The sequence below is a fragment of the Centruroides vittatus genome, unplaced genomic scaffold (assembly GCF_030686945.1).
Source record: "Centruroides vittatus isolate TY-2023 unplaced genomic scaffold, ASM3068694v2 contig_1824, whole genome shotgun sequence".
In the NCBI taxonomy this organism is placed as follows: Eukaryota; Metazoa; Arthropoda; class Arachnida; order Scorpiones; family Buthidae; genus Centruroides; species Centruroides vittatus.
Genome location: NW_027121123.1, coordinates 1,105,332 through 1,122,209, shown reverse-complemented (window position 1 = coordinate 1,122,209; position 16,878 = coordinate 1,105,332). Strand labels below are relative to the sequence as shown.

Below are 16,878 nucleotides of genomic sequence, written 5' to 3'. Positions count from 1 at the left end.
ATTCATCCTACCAACTCTATATAGACTATAAACTATAGATAGACTGCTGCGTGTATTATTTGTAGACCTACATTACAGCTTTTAAGACGTGCAACAGTTTCGCATGCTGAATAAACACTTCGAAAAAATATATATTAGCAACAATAAATAATAATACATGCCAAGAAAAATGACAGCTAACATTTTTAAAACGGAAATTACACAAATATTAATTTTTCTAGTTTTGAATAAATAATTTAATTTCTTTATTTTTGTAACAATTAAATAGAAAATTTAAGTTTTCTATTTCAAAGAATAAAAAAATAAAATAAAATTTGAATTCAATCGATTTCGGTTCTATTTAAATTTTCAGTTTCAATTAATATTTTTAATTGTTAAAATGGAAAATTTAATACATTATAACATTCTATTTCAACAATTAAAGAAAATGATATTATAATTTTATTTCATTTTCTTGAATTATCTTTAATTTATATATTAATAATATAATTTATCATTTTTAATTTTTAAAAACAAAATTAAGTAGAATTTTTAAATTAAATTATAATAGAATATATTCGTATTTTATATTAAATTATCTCGTAAAATATTCATAAAAATTTTTAAAAAAATTGTTTATTTCTTTTACAGATTAAACCGTTAATTGATAAAATGTAATCAAATTTAGACTTTAAAAAAATAATAGCAATTTCCTTTCTGTTTATAACGGTATTTTAAATATTAAGCAGGTGTATGGAAGCAGGTGTTTCCAACCAAATATTTTAACCAATCACGCTTACTATTTGCTCATGACGTCACGAGTATTCGGTTGTAGAAGAAGACATTTGGGTCAGTTTTGTGTTTAATGAGAATCGAAGGGAGAAACTAGGTTAGAAAAAATCATTTCCACCATTCAAAGTAATTTTTCGAGAAACTCTTAATTTAATTTAATATAACCAGATGTTTACTCTTGTTATATATGAAATATTATAGTATTTTATGGTGCATAACATTGTTTCATATGTAATATACACACAAAAATAAATAAATGTATAAATTACATACTATATAAATGAATATAATACACACACACACACACACACACACACACACACACATATATATATATATATATATATATGTGTGTGTGTGTGTGTAGTGTGTATATATTAATATGTAGGATATTAAATATGTAGATTCATAAATTAAACAATAAAATGATGTTAACAATGACTTAGATGATTTGTTAAATTCTAGATACTAAAACAATATAAAACTTTTGTCATCTTTATGAGGATTGGGAAGACTTCTCTAAATATAAATCCACATCTTAACATGCTTTTTTTAATGTAATATTTAACATATAAGATGTTAAAGAATAAAAAATTCGAATTTATCGATGTTTAAAGTATTAAAAATGATTGTAAAATAATGGTACATGAGTAAAAAAAAAATTCAAAACTTGTATACTTTTACTCTAAACTTTAAGGTCTAAATAATGCTACATTAATGGTAAACATGGAATTAAATTTGTAGAAAAAAAAACTTAATTATAGTAATAAAATGTTAAATGTGAATTCTACAATTATTGTTAAATAAATGCAAAATATATCGTGATATTTTATAGTTTTAGAGCCTATATAATTGCATAATATAACATATTTAAATTATATTTTATTTTAATATTTGCGTGTAAATTTATTTTAAAATAAATATCATTGATTTTATGATAATTTTTAAATTTATGCATAATTAAATTTTACTTTCAGCAATAACATTTTAGTATAGAAGTATAATGAAATGTTGGCATGTATTATTGTGCAAATACTATTATTAATTCAGAAAAAAGTAAAATTTAAACGATTTTCATTATTATTTAATAATACGTAACATGTACTGTGCATCTATACACTTTACCATGTAATACTAATATTTTAAAATATGTTGAAGTGTTGATTAATAGTGTATTTATTATGTATTATTTAAAGCATCTAGAATTTTATAATTTAATTTTTTAGATTAGTAATTTACTACAGTCGCGCGTTATACACGATCTCGCGTATGAAAATAGTGACTTAGATGCGGAGATGAGAAAGTAAATATTCTAATCCACTTAAATAAATAAATATATATATATATATTTTTAATTCTCTTTATAATAAGAACACAGAGGAATGCTTTTTAGGACAATTTCTAGTTGGACTGGCAAAGACGACTTCTAAAAGTCGAGATCCTCCCATTAGTTTTATCAGTTCACCTAGGGCTTCAGACAAAGCGGTTCCAAACCGTTGAAATGTTTCCACCTGCTTCTTTTCATTCAAATACACACCTGCTCGAAATCGTAGCATCAATCACTTAGAAAAAGATTAGATGCCTTCTGGCCGTTATCCACTATAACGGTTCTGCAACTTTGATTTTTTTTATATCACGTTATACACACTATTATAACTAGTTCACTCAATTTAAACCGGTTCTTTAAGAGGGATAGGATGATCATCTTTTAAAAGCATTAGAATCACAAAATTGATAATGCGCTAAATTAAGCACTCACCTCTCAAACAGGTGATAAACTATCCAACACCACTTTCTCAACTTAAACTAATCCTCATTTTTATCATCCTCATCGAGCGTACCGCATCCAAGCACTGACTGTAGCAAAGAGATTTCACCAACTAGTCTGGGTCGCCCTATGACTATCCACTACTGAAATCCAGGTCAGAACCAGAGCTTGGGAGATTTGACCTACCTGCCTAGCGATGGAGACGACAGGGCCCGAGGCATCGCTCACCCTTGTCACAGGAAGTCAACCACATGCGTCACTTTCATCTCTCACCTGCACTATTCATGTTACCTAACTTTAGCGAGAGTTTTTTTTATTTTTTATTCGGTTTTTTTCTAAGCTATTCTCCCGTTAAACCGTTAAAAAATAAGTCTAAAAATAAAACGTTGCTAAATAATAATGAAAGAAGCAGTTAGTGGCCCTCCCAAGTCACGTCAGAGGGATGGTATAGCAGTAGTGTGCCCAATTATGGTGACCGCAGATAATTATGTAGCATCTTCCTTAACGGAATAGAAATGGGAGAACGTATCATTAGGTTTATAAATCAAAGGTATTGTGATGTTTAAACGACCTGTTGTAATTAAATTGTGGTAAAGTACTGGGTTGTTTTCTTCGACCCTACAAGATCTCCTTTGTTTTCTTATTCTAGACATGTTTAGGATTTTCTGTAAACGGAATTTGAATTTTTAATGCTCTTCCGTTTATAACCAAAGGATAACTTTTACCTTACAGCTTGGTCAGTCTCGTAGATATCGTGTCTATTGAAGGTGGACTTAAATGAATCGTGAAGTAAATGTCTATTGAGGTCATAGATGACTTACTCTGCTAGTTAGCAAACAATAGAGACGAATAGATAAACCGAATGAAGAAACAACGAATGATAAACTGATTTCAATAAGCTACTAAATGAAATATTATTATTAATATTTAATAGAATATAACCTTATATACATTTAAATTGCATTTGTATTTATATAATAATCAATAATTGATACACTTTTCCTACTTAAATAGCGTGTTAAATGATAAAAAAATCTATACATATTGAAATATATTCAATGAAAGAATAATTTTTTGTTTATTGTTCAATGTCATTGTGTGTACAAGCGTGAAAGTGAAACGATAATTTCAAAATTCTAAAAGAAAAAAAAACTAATTTTCTCCTTCTTCAGTGTCAGATAAACTATAACCAATTGATCTTTCGGGGGTTATAGTTAACACTGGACCTCGTTGAATTAATGATATTAAATATCAATAAGACTTTGCTCGCATATTTAGTACAGAATAAAAATAAAAATAAAATAATTAAAATTTAAACTATTTTCTAGCTTAAAATTATTGTAGTTATATATACATATATATGCTTATTTATATAACATTAACGCAGCCAAATCTTCAACACTAATCATACGCTTAAGATGTATTATTAGAAATATGTTAACTATGCGTAAAAATCTTTTTAATTATAATTATTATAATTTTATTAACACAATAATGCATAATTAATTAACACCAACGTGATAATACAGTATAGAGGAAACCTGAATTGTCTAATTAGAATTGGATCTACCAGAAGATCCGTAACAGGATTTACAAGAGATAGGACATGAGGCTAATCAGTATTGTGTTTCCGCCCCCCTAGTTATAAGGGTCAGTTCTTCATTTATTTGTGTCACTAGGATTGTCTCGGAGACAACACTCTTCATTTTAACAATAGCTCTCTTTCCTTTCGCCCACATAATATGCCGTATGTAACGTACGACCTTTTGGTGCAAGAAATTGAAAGTTCTATTGTTTAATATTAAAAATAAGTAGAAAAAATTGTTGCAAAACTCTTTAATAAAAAAACGTGTATTAGAAAATTGTACCGCTGTCTAGATAAATTTTATCTGTTCAAGAGAGAAGAGGGGAGGGAAAATGGAGAAAATGTAAGTGGAATTTCGAGCATCTCGTGCTCCAATAACCATGAATCTCATTCCAAGAAAAACAATCCTTAGAGACTTTCTGTTTTGAAAAAAGGAAGATACTTTTTGAGTTTCGTCAAACTTATAATTGAATGAACTGCAAAATTACCGGGACATAAATCAATCAGGAAAATGAGATCATACAGTTATAATGCTACCGTACGAACAAAATTCCATCGTATGTCCGTTGATTCTAACTGCATATTCACTCGGTGACAAGGTCGACTGACCAAGCGTGGACTGATATTATTTTATTTGCTAGGATATTTATCATTTGTCTATTGGGAGCGGAAAGATTTTCATTACATGTACAACATTTAAAACAGTATATTAATGACATTTTTCAATAAGGAATAGGTCATTTTTAAGAGCCAATTGTGTAACATTATTCTGGTCGAATCTAACATTTAAGTCCCAGTATCTTATTATAAAATGAATTTGCAATATGAGGAACGTCTCAAAAATGCCTTGACATATAAAAATTAGCGTGTAAAAAGTTTCTAAATTCCAAATGAGACGTAAGTATTTTAAAAAAGTAAACGAGAGAAGAGCCAATGATATCTTCTACAGTCTGAAAATACGAAGAATGGTTGCGTGAAAAATTACCGGAAATGACGTATAAAGTACTGTTACAACGGATGAAGAAACATCGTCTTAACATTTTTCCAAATGATAATAGATCAAGGGAATACTTAACATATAAATGCAATCATAGTGGATTAAGCTATACTTTGCAATAAAATATAAATTTAAGTATTTTTTTCCATGCCAAATTCCTATAATAAAAATATTACAAGATCCGGTCTTTCCAACACTAATTTATGACTCGATATCCCAGAGCTTTTGTTATTTAATTATACGAATACATAACTGAATTGATGAGAGATAAAATTTATAAATGGTAGACGGAAGGCTTTAGATATATTACACATTTTTTTTCTGTGATGTAAAACCTATTAGGAGATATAAATTAAGATATAAAAACGGCTCTGTAGGAAGTGTTGTGATCGGGTGTACACACTAGTGCCGACAGGTTAAATTTCCCACACTGTTATCTTATTTTATTGCTTTCGGTGCAAAGAATTGCATGGATATCCTGCGGCTAATATTGAGTAAATATAGGTCTTTCTTATTTTACTTCGTTGCAATTTATGCGGTCGAACAAACAATGATATTAAAAGAAGAAGCTGAAAGGTAAATACAATCCAACAATGAAAATACCCTTAATATAATTTATTAACTTGAGTTTTCGGAGTTGACTCTTAATCATTTTTTTTTTTTCCTTTTCCTTTTTAAAACTTAAAATTTATTTATTTTCTTTAAATTTAAGTTTAAAAAAGAGCGAAAACTAAATTAAAATCCACGTTTTATAAACGAAAATAGGCGATTTAATTTATAAAAATGTATAAAATATCAGATAAAGTTGTGTTAAATAATACAATTAAAATAATCTGTAATAAATTCGACTTATAACCTTGCTAAATTCAATTTTTTAGACGTTATAGATCTTACTCCATTACTTTCTATCAGATGTATAACACGTGAAGCCCTACATCGATTCTTAAATGAATATATATTTTTGATTTATACAATTAAATAATTATTTTTTAATGGACCATTCTTCTAGAATTCGTTTTCTCTTGATCTACTTCGAGTCGATTTGTTATGTTGTGTTTTTTATATCGGGCTAGTCTATGCATTAATAATTTATTATTTAGTAATAACATATCTTTGATCGTCATACACAATTCATTCGTATTTCGGAGCCGGTTGGTCAACAATACGTGTTTTTCAAGAATTGTTAAAACGATTCAGATAATAAATGACTTTAAAAAGATCATGAAGAGCCAAATGGGTCAAGGGGAAAAAAATATTCATGTGATTTGTTACAGTTTAAAGATTCACATCAATTAATTTTCCATATACGACTCTCCAATTTTTCTACTTTTTGTAACATTGTTCTAAGGGATTTTACGATCATTTAATAATATAGTTACTGTATGTAATTCCGATTGTTACGTGTTCGGTTATTTTATATTTTGTGTTACTACTTATTATAGAAATTTAAGGTTATCGAGGAAACTCAAGGGCTAAAATTTTATCATTTTTATTTTTTCTTTATATCCCTAGGAGGGAGTTATGAGATTGTCTCGTTTGCCTTGCCTGAAGATAAAATGCACCTTGATTTACTTCATTTAAAATGATTCGGAAATACTTTTTATATATAATATACATATATAAAAATATGCGTTACTTTTATTAAGTAATTTATATAATATATATTATCACTTATGCATGAATAATATTGCAAAAAATATTCTTATATAATAAAGAAAAAAAGGTAATGGGTTTGTTAAATAGTTTGAATGAATTGCTAAAATTTATTTTATTCATTTTTTTAAATTTATTATTACCATTGTGTAATTTGGATTTAATTTTCTGCATATTTTAACTTCTTCTCTTTCGTTTACGTGCTTAATTTTTGCACAAGGAGAGATAAATTTCGGGGTTTTAATTAATAAAAGGCCAAAAAATCTCTAAATTATGATAATGTTGCATATTTTTTTATTTAATTTTTAGCATATTTTACATTCTTCGCGTTTGTTTTTCATTCTTTCTATGCTTAATTTCTGTATAAGAAGCGATAAAATTCATTGTTTTAAGTAAACAAAGACCTAAAATATCTATGATTTTTTATAATTTGCCCTAAAATTATTTAAATCAAGTTAGAAAATTTACTTAAAAAAACAATTATGTAAATAAAAATCTAGAAAAATCAGTATCGTGCAAGATTGTTACTAACTTGTTATTAAAAATTCCTTCGAGGTATATTCAAAACATCTATGAATATTAAACAATAAAATGAAAATCTGGTAAACTTACATTATGGAAAAAATTGTATACACATTTGATTTTAAGAATAGATACAAAGTATTAAGCTGGAAGCACGTTTCTTCATTAATTTCAGAAGGCATTTTTCTTTTCAGTTTGTTGAGCACCCAAAACTAATTGGGTGGCCAGACCCACTTGACTGCTGACAACCTCCTTTAGACAAGATTAGAGAATTGAAGACAGACAATTTGTGACATGTTGCACACAAACCTGTCATACGAGATACCTACTTTTTTGCTAGTTTAACAAGTACTATCGTCTTATACATAAATATGTTTATAAATATCCATTAAACCGGCTCGTAATTAGTTTATGTACACGTTTTAATTATTCAATAAAATATTTTTATTAATAATAGGCCTTATATTATAGAAATAACGTTAAAATTTGTGATGACAGTTTAAAAAATTTTATATGTAACTGGTTAATATAAGTGCTTATATATAATACTTTAAAAATATAATAACTTAATAATAAAACATTCCATCACGAATTAGAGTATATATATATATATATATATTGTTTATATAGGTCTTAAGCTGTTTCAATTAAGTAAATTTCTCGTCTTTCTTTAATGGAATCTTCTTTTCCAGGTCATACATCTTGCTTTCTTTTTTTTTTCTCTTTTTTATTCGTCCAAATGCTTGAAATATTTCGCAATTTTCTCAAACTAAACTAAACAAAAAGGGTATACAACAAAACATCACGGGGTTGACTTTTATATATTAAAGAATCGAGGACATTCTTAAGTGACCGATGAAGATCATTTTTGAAATTCGGTACTAGAAATAAAATGAGACAGAATGGTAAGTTTTACCTTTATATATCACGACAGGAACGTGACAACAACCTAGTTATCATGTTTTCAGTGACTGACTAATAACATACAATCAGTCTTAATGGAAGGTGACCAACTAAAGAGAACAATGCCGATTCTGCATCCTACTGTTTTGAATTGGACGACGGAGGATGAGATCACACTCGATGGTTTCAGGCCATGTGTTTGTCTTTTATAATCACATAGCGCTGAAATAAGGCATAGTTCTGTAAAATGTCAAATGTGGTGCGAGTTAGATAATTGAAGTGTAAAAATCCGCATCCTTCAGGCGGTAAAATGAGGCCTCCGACACCTTTCCTTGTACTTTAATATACCTAGAAAAACAAAAAAAAAGGTGAAGAAATAATATATTGCATTAAATATATAAACAAGCATTTTGTTTCAAAGATTAATTACTTAATAGAAAAATTGCATCTCGTGCACTTAAAACGTGTATTATTTTATATTCAAATATCAAATTTATGCATATTTTATGTATTAAATATGTATATTTTTTGTACTTTTATACTTTATCTTACGCTAAATTATGTTTTGTGCACAGTACAGTACATGCAGTATTTTATTTCTATAGAGGGCTGCAATAAATAAAGTTCTGTTTTGTATACACAAAATAATACAATTTATTTATTCCTAATATTTTTAATAATACTAAAAAGTATTTTAAAGTCCAGCTCCTCTATAAAATTCTCCAAATAAATTTTTTTAAAAAAATAGTTTTCATATAAATACTTATGATATTTATGTGCTTTTTAGATATATTTACGCTACTTTATATACAATTTTTATGATTTTTATAAATAAATATAAGCTTTAGACGCTTAAAAATGCTTCCAATTACTTGTTATTCACATAAAATAATTAAAAAACAATAATTTTACAGGTAATTTTTACGACAAAATATCCAAATAAGGTATAAAGATCTGTAAACATTCAACACTACTTCTATTTACAGAGCTATTATAGTCTAATAACAAATTTAATGAATGAAAAGTAAAATAAGTTGTATGAATAATTTTAAAGATTTTAATAAATTAAATTTATGATAAAAATATTAAATTTTTACTATCAAATATACGATAGTAATTTCTAATATATATATATAATGTAGCAAGATATATTACTTAGTGTTATATACACCTATAAAAATTACACAGTCGTGTAATATATATTAAAAGAATGTTTTTTAATATATTTATTTTCCAAATTCGAAACTAGTTTAGTCTCATATAAATCGAACTTTTTTTTACTATTTTCTACGGCATGAATATTAAATATATGACAAGTTTCTTAGTAAATAAAATTATTATTCTGTATATGCTACTATGTGTATCATTGCAAAATACAAACATAGTTGTATATATAATACTATCCAGTCATAAGAGAATCTTTCCTCTATTTTTCTTATTTATTTTTACTTTTTTTGACGGCTGTTAATCCAGTTTGTACTATTCCAGTTTAGGGAAAAATAATGTTTTGACCTAAAATTAACTTAAAATCACGTTTATCACTTTCTAAATATTCAATTTTGTAAGCTTATATACTTAAAAATAATCTCATTTTTTATGTATACGTTAAGGAATTTAAATTAAATAGTTTTATTATCATCAGCATACATTACGACCTACAGAATTTAATTATAATGAATAAAGTACGCTTTCGTGTTAATTTTCGTTAGGAATTTCGCTGTTTTTTTATAATTAAAATAAAATTTTTTCTTTATATTTAGTAAAATATGAGGAAATAATTTATAAAAAAATCGAAGCCGCATAACATTTTGTACTTTTTTAAATTTTATTTTAATTTTTTTTTTTGGTGTAACTCTTTACGTATTCCTGACATGATACCAATCAAGAAGAGTATGTGGTACTATAAAATACTTTCTCTAACCAATCCGGGTAAATAATCTGAAGAAGAGCAACAACGTCACGGAAGAGGAGGAGCGTAGACGATCATCTGTCACCATGAAACGACAGCTTCCATGCGAAGTGATGCATAAGCCATCGGAATGATGCGAAAGTGAGGTCATAAGGTGAAACGCCGGCCACCTCGTCTTTCCCCTATACATGGAACATATGACAGATGCCAAGTCAAAAAGAGGGCAAAGGTGTACCTATATTCCCTTGCTAGGACGGAAGTGAAGGCGCAGGGTAAAAAGTCACGTGGTATCTAGTTTTAAGGGCAGAGGTGGCTCTTCACTCTAAGATAAATAACTTTAGATTCATAGCACTGACATTCCTGTATTACCGTTCCGAGAACATCGACTGAATGACAATATGCTAGAAACAAGGCGATATATTATTTGATAGAATTTAAACCAAATTTTTATAAACTATTAGCATAATGCACGCACGCGATACCCTTTCATTAAAATAACTTTCGGTGCAGCGATTTTTTTTTTTAATAATTTAAAATAAACGATGGTGTAGATAGAAGTCATTTCATCCCTTCAGTTTTAAATCATTATACATTTTTTTTACGAGTTTTTAATCGATTAATTGTATAAATTAACGTAAAAATTATACTTTATAACGTTATTTAAATTATCCTTTATATTTATATACAGTTTATAAAACAATTTATCTTAATTAAATTAATATATTTATACGTATATAAATGCTAGTTTTACAGCTAAATATACATTTTGTACCATTAAAATAAAGTTATTGTAAAAATATAAACTAATTTAAATTATTATAAGTGATGTTATATTTTATATACAGTCGATTGTGTATAGAATTCACCCCCCCAATTCTGTACAGGGAATTTCCATCTGTACAGAGGCTTCCTTCCCTCTTAAAACTTAATACGTAAATGTACTTTAAACTTTTAATTATAATTAGCTTATTTATAAATATTATTAAGAAAAAAAATTAGTATTTTTGTGTAAGTAAAAATGGAAAATTTTAAGTAAATATTTATTTTTCTTGGGGAAATCTTATTGTGTTTTTTATTTTTTTCTTCCTGTTATAAATAGATTAAAATTTAAAACAGGTTTATATATATTATATTTTTAAAAAGTTATAACTTTTTTATATAAATATATAAATAGTATCTTTAACTTTTTCTCATCATAAATAGGAGAAAGCTGCTCTTCTTCAATCAAAGAACTTGCTTTAAGCAAGAATAAACACGATTAAAGCAATAAAATAATTAATTTATATATTTAAAAAACTTAATTACATTTAGATAACAATTTTATTAAAAGTTAAGCTTAATTAATCGTTTTAAATTTTAAATAACTACATTCAATAATAGCACACAATACAATTAACACATACGAAAAATTTATTTTTCTATTTATAAATATAAGCATTAGAAGAAAAAAAAAATAAATAAATTCGTATAATTTTTCAATTGCAGAATCGAATTTAAAAAATAAATAAATAAAAGTTTAATTACATTCACAGGAGGAAACACTTTTAATAAACGGTCTAATATTTTTCTTACGAAGACCTCAATACAAACTGACATCAATACATCGAAATGGTTCCTTCAAATTGACCTATTTCGATCTCTACTTTTCTCCTTTCTCACTCTCTTTTAATATGATTCACAGACTTAACATCCATATTAAAATATTCCTAGGTTACTCTTAATTCCTTGTTTGTTGCCTGGAGTTAAGAAAGTAGATTACAATTAAGAGTAATCCACTTCTACCACTTTTGCGCCTCCCCCCTCGCCCCCTGCGCACTCTTTAAACTCCGGGCAACAAACGTAATTAACAAAACAACAAGCAAACAGATAATTCAAGCTTTTCATGTCATCGCACATTTTTATTCAAGCGGGTCACTGAGCGACATACCATAACCCATTCGAAGAAACTAGAGTTGTCGCCTACACTACACGGTCTCCGAGATCAAACAGGCGGCTGACCCTAGAGATCAAAGGTCACCACCCTGGGCGTGTAACCAGCCTTTCGTCTATTTATCACGTGTGCTTCTTACGACAATGACGTCACAGATAGTCTAATGTCATTGTACTGAACCTTTCTCCATTCTACTTGGGAGGTCAAAATGCTGATTTATATATATAACTTTACGAAATAAATACATATATTTATAATAATTTAATATAAATCTTTCTACTGAGACCTACTTGTAATGAATTAATTTATTAATAGATTATCATTAGGATTTAATATTTAATTATTCTAAGATCTAGTTTAATTCTGCGTGGGAGGATACGTGTGTAGGGAAATTGCATCCTCGTTAAGGATTTTTTTTCTTTAGTTTGATGAATTCTTCGAAGATTATGATGCATAAAATAGGAAATATCCGAATCATTCATTCGATTGGACCTATATATTAAACAATATAGGACTGTTGTAGGATTTATTTGATACATGCTTTATGCTTGATTTAATATCAAGGAAAGTGACTTGCACATAACAACCACCCAGAGTGCAACAAATTTTCAAATTTAGCGATGATAGTAATACTGTACTATATTTTGTTTTTTAATAAATACTTTTACAATAATGTTGAGTAAACAAGTTTAGAATAGTAAACAAAATCTACATTTAAGAATTATTCATAATTTGGATTTAAAATATTCAAAAATGTAAGTAGTCTTTACGACTTGAATATGTTAAGTATGTAGGAATTTATGATATAAAGTCGAATCTAAGTCGTTAGAAGATGAGTTTAAGTAAAAAATTTAGGGAAAATAAAGGAATTCAGAACTTAAAATAAAACCAATAGTGAGGATCGAAGACGATAGTAATTCAAAAAAAGTCAATGACTTGAACACATCAGCTCTGATATAGGAGAACAGCAGGCCCACTTGGCTCGGTTCCTAGATAGAAAGTGACCTAAAATTTAGTCTTTTATTTAAAGAACATATTGTGAAGTGATATAAATAATTAGTGAAGATCTGTTTATGTTTTTTCATTGATTTTATTCATGTATAGTTATAATTTTCAATAAGAAATAGGCCTCACGTGACTAGCTAAACTCTGTTCATCTCTTTATATTTCATATAATTTTCTTACATAAAAAACAAAGTTTTGTCTGGAGGACCGGGTCAATGATCATGTTAATCCCCTGTATTAAGTCATTGTCTTTTTGAATTAATACTTCTTAGATCCTAAAACTTTATTGACATTTTGCATTTGAAAAAAAAAATTAAATAGGGTAATACACAAAAATTTAGAAACAAAATAAGCAATAAGAAATTTAAAATCAGTCCAAAGATGAATGCTAAACATTATTAAAAGTCATAAACAAAATTAAAAATTAAAAGTAAATTAAATTAAATTATTTAGTCACATTAAGCGCTAGAAAACGTACTGAAAAGTATCGATTATTACAAAACGAACATCGCTAAGTACCTTATTGTTAGTTATAAAAGAATAAGGAGAAAATAGTAACGATTACGGCTTATTTCGTCACACAAAAAAGTCATTAAATGTATAAAAACAGGCAATTTCCAATTTTCTTCCATCTAAAATAACTTGTTAGTAGAGACAGCTTAACAGTTTAGTAGTGAATTGTTGTATTTATTTATGTCTTCACACATACAAATCACACCTATTTGATAAATATCGAAGACGTGGAACGGTTTTTAAATGATAAATACTTACATTCATTGTATTTTAACGTGTTCTAAGATATTTTATTGCTTCTATTCTGCTACTTTGAAGTATTTTTAACACAATTCTACACCCTAACAACTTCACTTGCTAACAAATTGGCTACACTTTATCTACGTTTAACACTTTCTTGATATATTAAATTATAAAATAAATAAACTATTAAATTAAATTAAATAATACTTTTTAATTATTTTAATTCCTTTTTAATTATTTAACGTATTTTATTACTTATTGACGTATTGATTTTTTTGCTTTTTTGCTTCTTATTTTTAACAGAATTCTACTTGCATACACTAGTTTAACTCGATTTACATTTAACCTATTATTTAATACATTTTAAATTAAAAAGTAATTATTTAAATTAAATCAAATCACATTTTTTTCACTATTTAAACCATACTTTACATAAATAAACACACAACAACACGGTAAATAAATATACACATTTAACACAACACGCACGATTTTCTACGTATAAAAAGCAATTAATTAATAAAGAATATTTTATATATACAGCCGAACCTCCCAATAACGACAACTTCCTGTCAACGACCACCTCTAAACAGCGGACATTTTTTACGAACTTTATTTTCCTAGCAAAAATGCATACAAAGGAACCTCCAAATAACGTCCATTTAAAAAATAAAAAAAAAACTTTCAGTGGTCGTTGTTCAGAGGTTCGACTGTATTATTTGACGTTATTTATTATTTGACTCGATACATATATATATTTTTTTATACAGATATAAATTATGAAGACATAAAATATACGAACTCTTATGATGAGGTGACATATGAATAAAAGATTAAGAAAGGAAAAAATGACACCAACGACCCGGGTGTCTTCAGTGATTGATGTTGTGACATCACTAGATTTTTTTTAAAATGATATCTCCCTATGGAAATCAGTGACAACAATTTGATTGGAATCATTATTTCCATGGAACAAACATCTTTGTTACGTAGGATGTGACAAGTTGACAAAATGGCGTACAAAAAAATAAAACATAAATATTTATATTATCAAAAATTTAACGGCATTCATAAATTTCCCTTATTATTATTCTTCTTCTTTTAAAAAATATACACTAATAAATTTGATAATATTCTTTAAAAATCCTCCAATAAATAGCTTCAGCATAAACTTTTGACTATTATAAATAATAAATTATAATTATAATATATATTATATATAAAGAAAATTTAAATTTATTCAAATTTATAGCTGATATAACGATTTTAATTTATTCTATAAAATATATGTGTATATATACAACCATTACTTCGCATTTAACTATTTTTATAAATGATATTTTTCAGGAATTTAATTAAGATTTAAAACATTAATGATGTATTTATAATACCATCTTTTTTAATTATAATCTATTATAAAAATTTTTATTACAAACGTGAATAGAATACCTCGATTTAAGACATCTTCCGCACTTTAAAAGTGGAATTTAAAAAAACAAAATGGTCAATAATTTGAAGTAAATATAGTTTAAAATAATTCTTATAAAGTAAAAACTTTAATAATAATAGAAAATATAAATTAAATTATAGACTTTAGTGACATTTTGAATTTAAAAAGCATCTAGAAATTAAGATGTAACCCCGATTTTAAGTTAGGAAACAACGTTTTATATATATATATACATTATTTACAGGTATTTAATAAAGCATTTGCTCTATATTACAGTATAAGGCACTAGTTCACTTCGTGTATAAAAAAATATAAGATTTTGTGTTATATTTATGTATAACTAGCAGATATGACCGAACGAAAAGTAATAAGTGCAAACATTAAAAATGAAAACCATATTGAAAGTTTGGTTATTTTAGCCTAGAATTGTTATGTTTATCACGAAGTGTCAAGGGGTGAAATCAGGGGAAGGGTGGGGTTTCCAGGTTTTATGGTAGCCATATTTTTAGTAGGATCCTCGAGAATAACTATGAAAAATGTGGTGCAAATCGGTCCAAGAGTTTAGAAATGTATAAAGAACAGACAGACATACAGACAGACGTATTATGTGTAAAGAGAGGGAGAGATTTAAAAATTTCTGAAAATCTTACATTTATATACAACGCCTTAGAATTTTGTAATTTATGTTCTTAGAATATTTAAAATTTATAAATTATACATTAAAATTGTTAAATTTTTTTTTATTTTTTAAATTTTATAAAACTAAAAAGAATCATAGATATTTTATAGGTCTTTAATATGACTTTATCATTAAAATTAATTATATATTAACACATTTAGAGCATTTTAAACACGTTAAAGACTTTAATAAATTAATTTAAAGTTATTTTAATTAATTTATTTAATTTTATATATATAAAAAACGCATTCTTAAAGCCGGAACTACGTTTTAAAAACACATACTTAGAATATTTACACATCTATTTAAACAAGGTTAAATTAGATTTGGGACAAATTTCACCATCTTCATAAGGTATGAATTCGTAAAGTATGTATACATATATTTATAAATAAAAAAAAGTTAGCAAATATTTCTCCATTGCTTCCTATTTATGAAGTCAGGGTGTATATATGTTATTTCGGCAACTGTATAAAGGTTGTACTATACACGGAAATGGCCAACTAGGTTGCAGAGAGGCGTTCACTAAGATCCACGCCTCTGGAGAGCCAATTCAGCCAAGATGTGTAACACTACACCACCTTTTATTGTAAAGTAAGAAACTCCACCAGTTCTTCCTGTCAATTTACAGTCAAGGTCGATCCATAAAAGAAGGATTACTTCAAAGATTCGACGCTAAAATGAATTAAAAATAACGTTCTCTTCATAAAATTTTACTTTTTTTGTTTTATGCTTTCTGTATACGCCTTTCTTATTATAAGTATGTATATATACATTCTGAATGATATATTCGTGCCTTTAAAAGTATACCCTTATACGCGAGAGTATAATTTTTAAATCCTTAAAGAAGTGCGTGTATGTACGTTTATTTAAGGGTGTTAATTAAGGATAAGTGTAAGGAAAGGTAGATACTATGTGCACACACACACATATATATAGTATATTTTATA

The 16,878-nt window shown here is 26.9% G+C and overlaps 1 long non-coding RNA gene across 1 annotated transcript; it reads right to left on the bottom strand.

Annotated features, from left to right (window-relative positions):
* Nucleotides 1–7,916: 7,916 nt before the first annotated feature.
* LOC136969899 (uncharacterized) lies at nt 7,917–14,711 on the bottom strand. The gene is made up of 3 exons (XR_010879893.1): nt 14,602–14,711; nt 8,213–8,547; nt 7,917–8,070 (listed from the first exon to the last, which is right to left on the bottom strand). It is a non-coding gene; the product is annotated as an uncharacterized lncRNA (long non-coding RNA).
* Nucleotides 14,712–16,878: the final 2,167 nt, after the last annotated feature.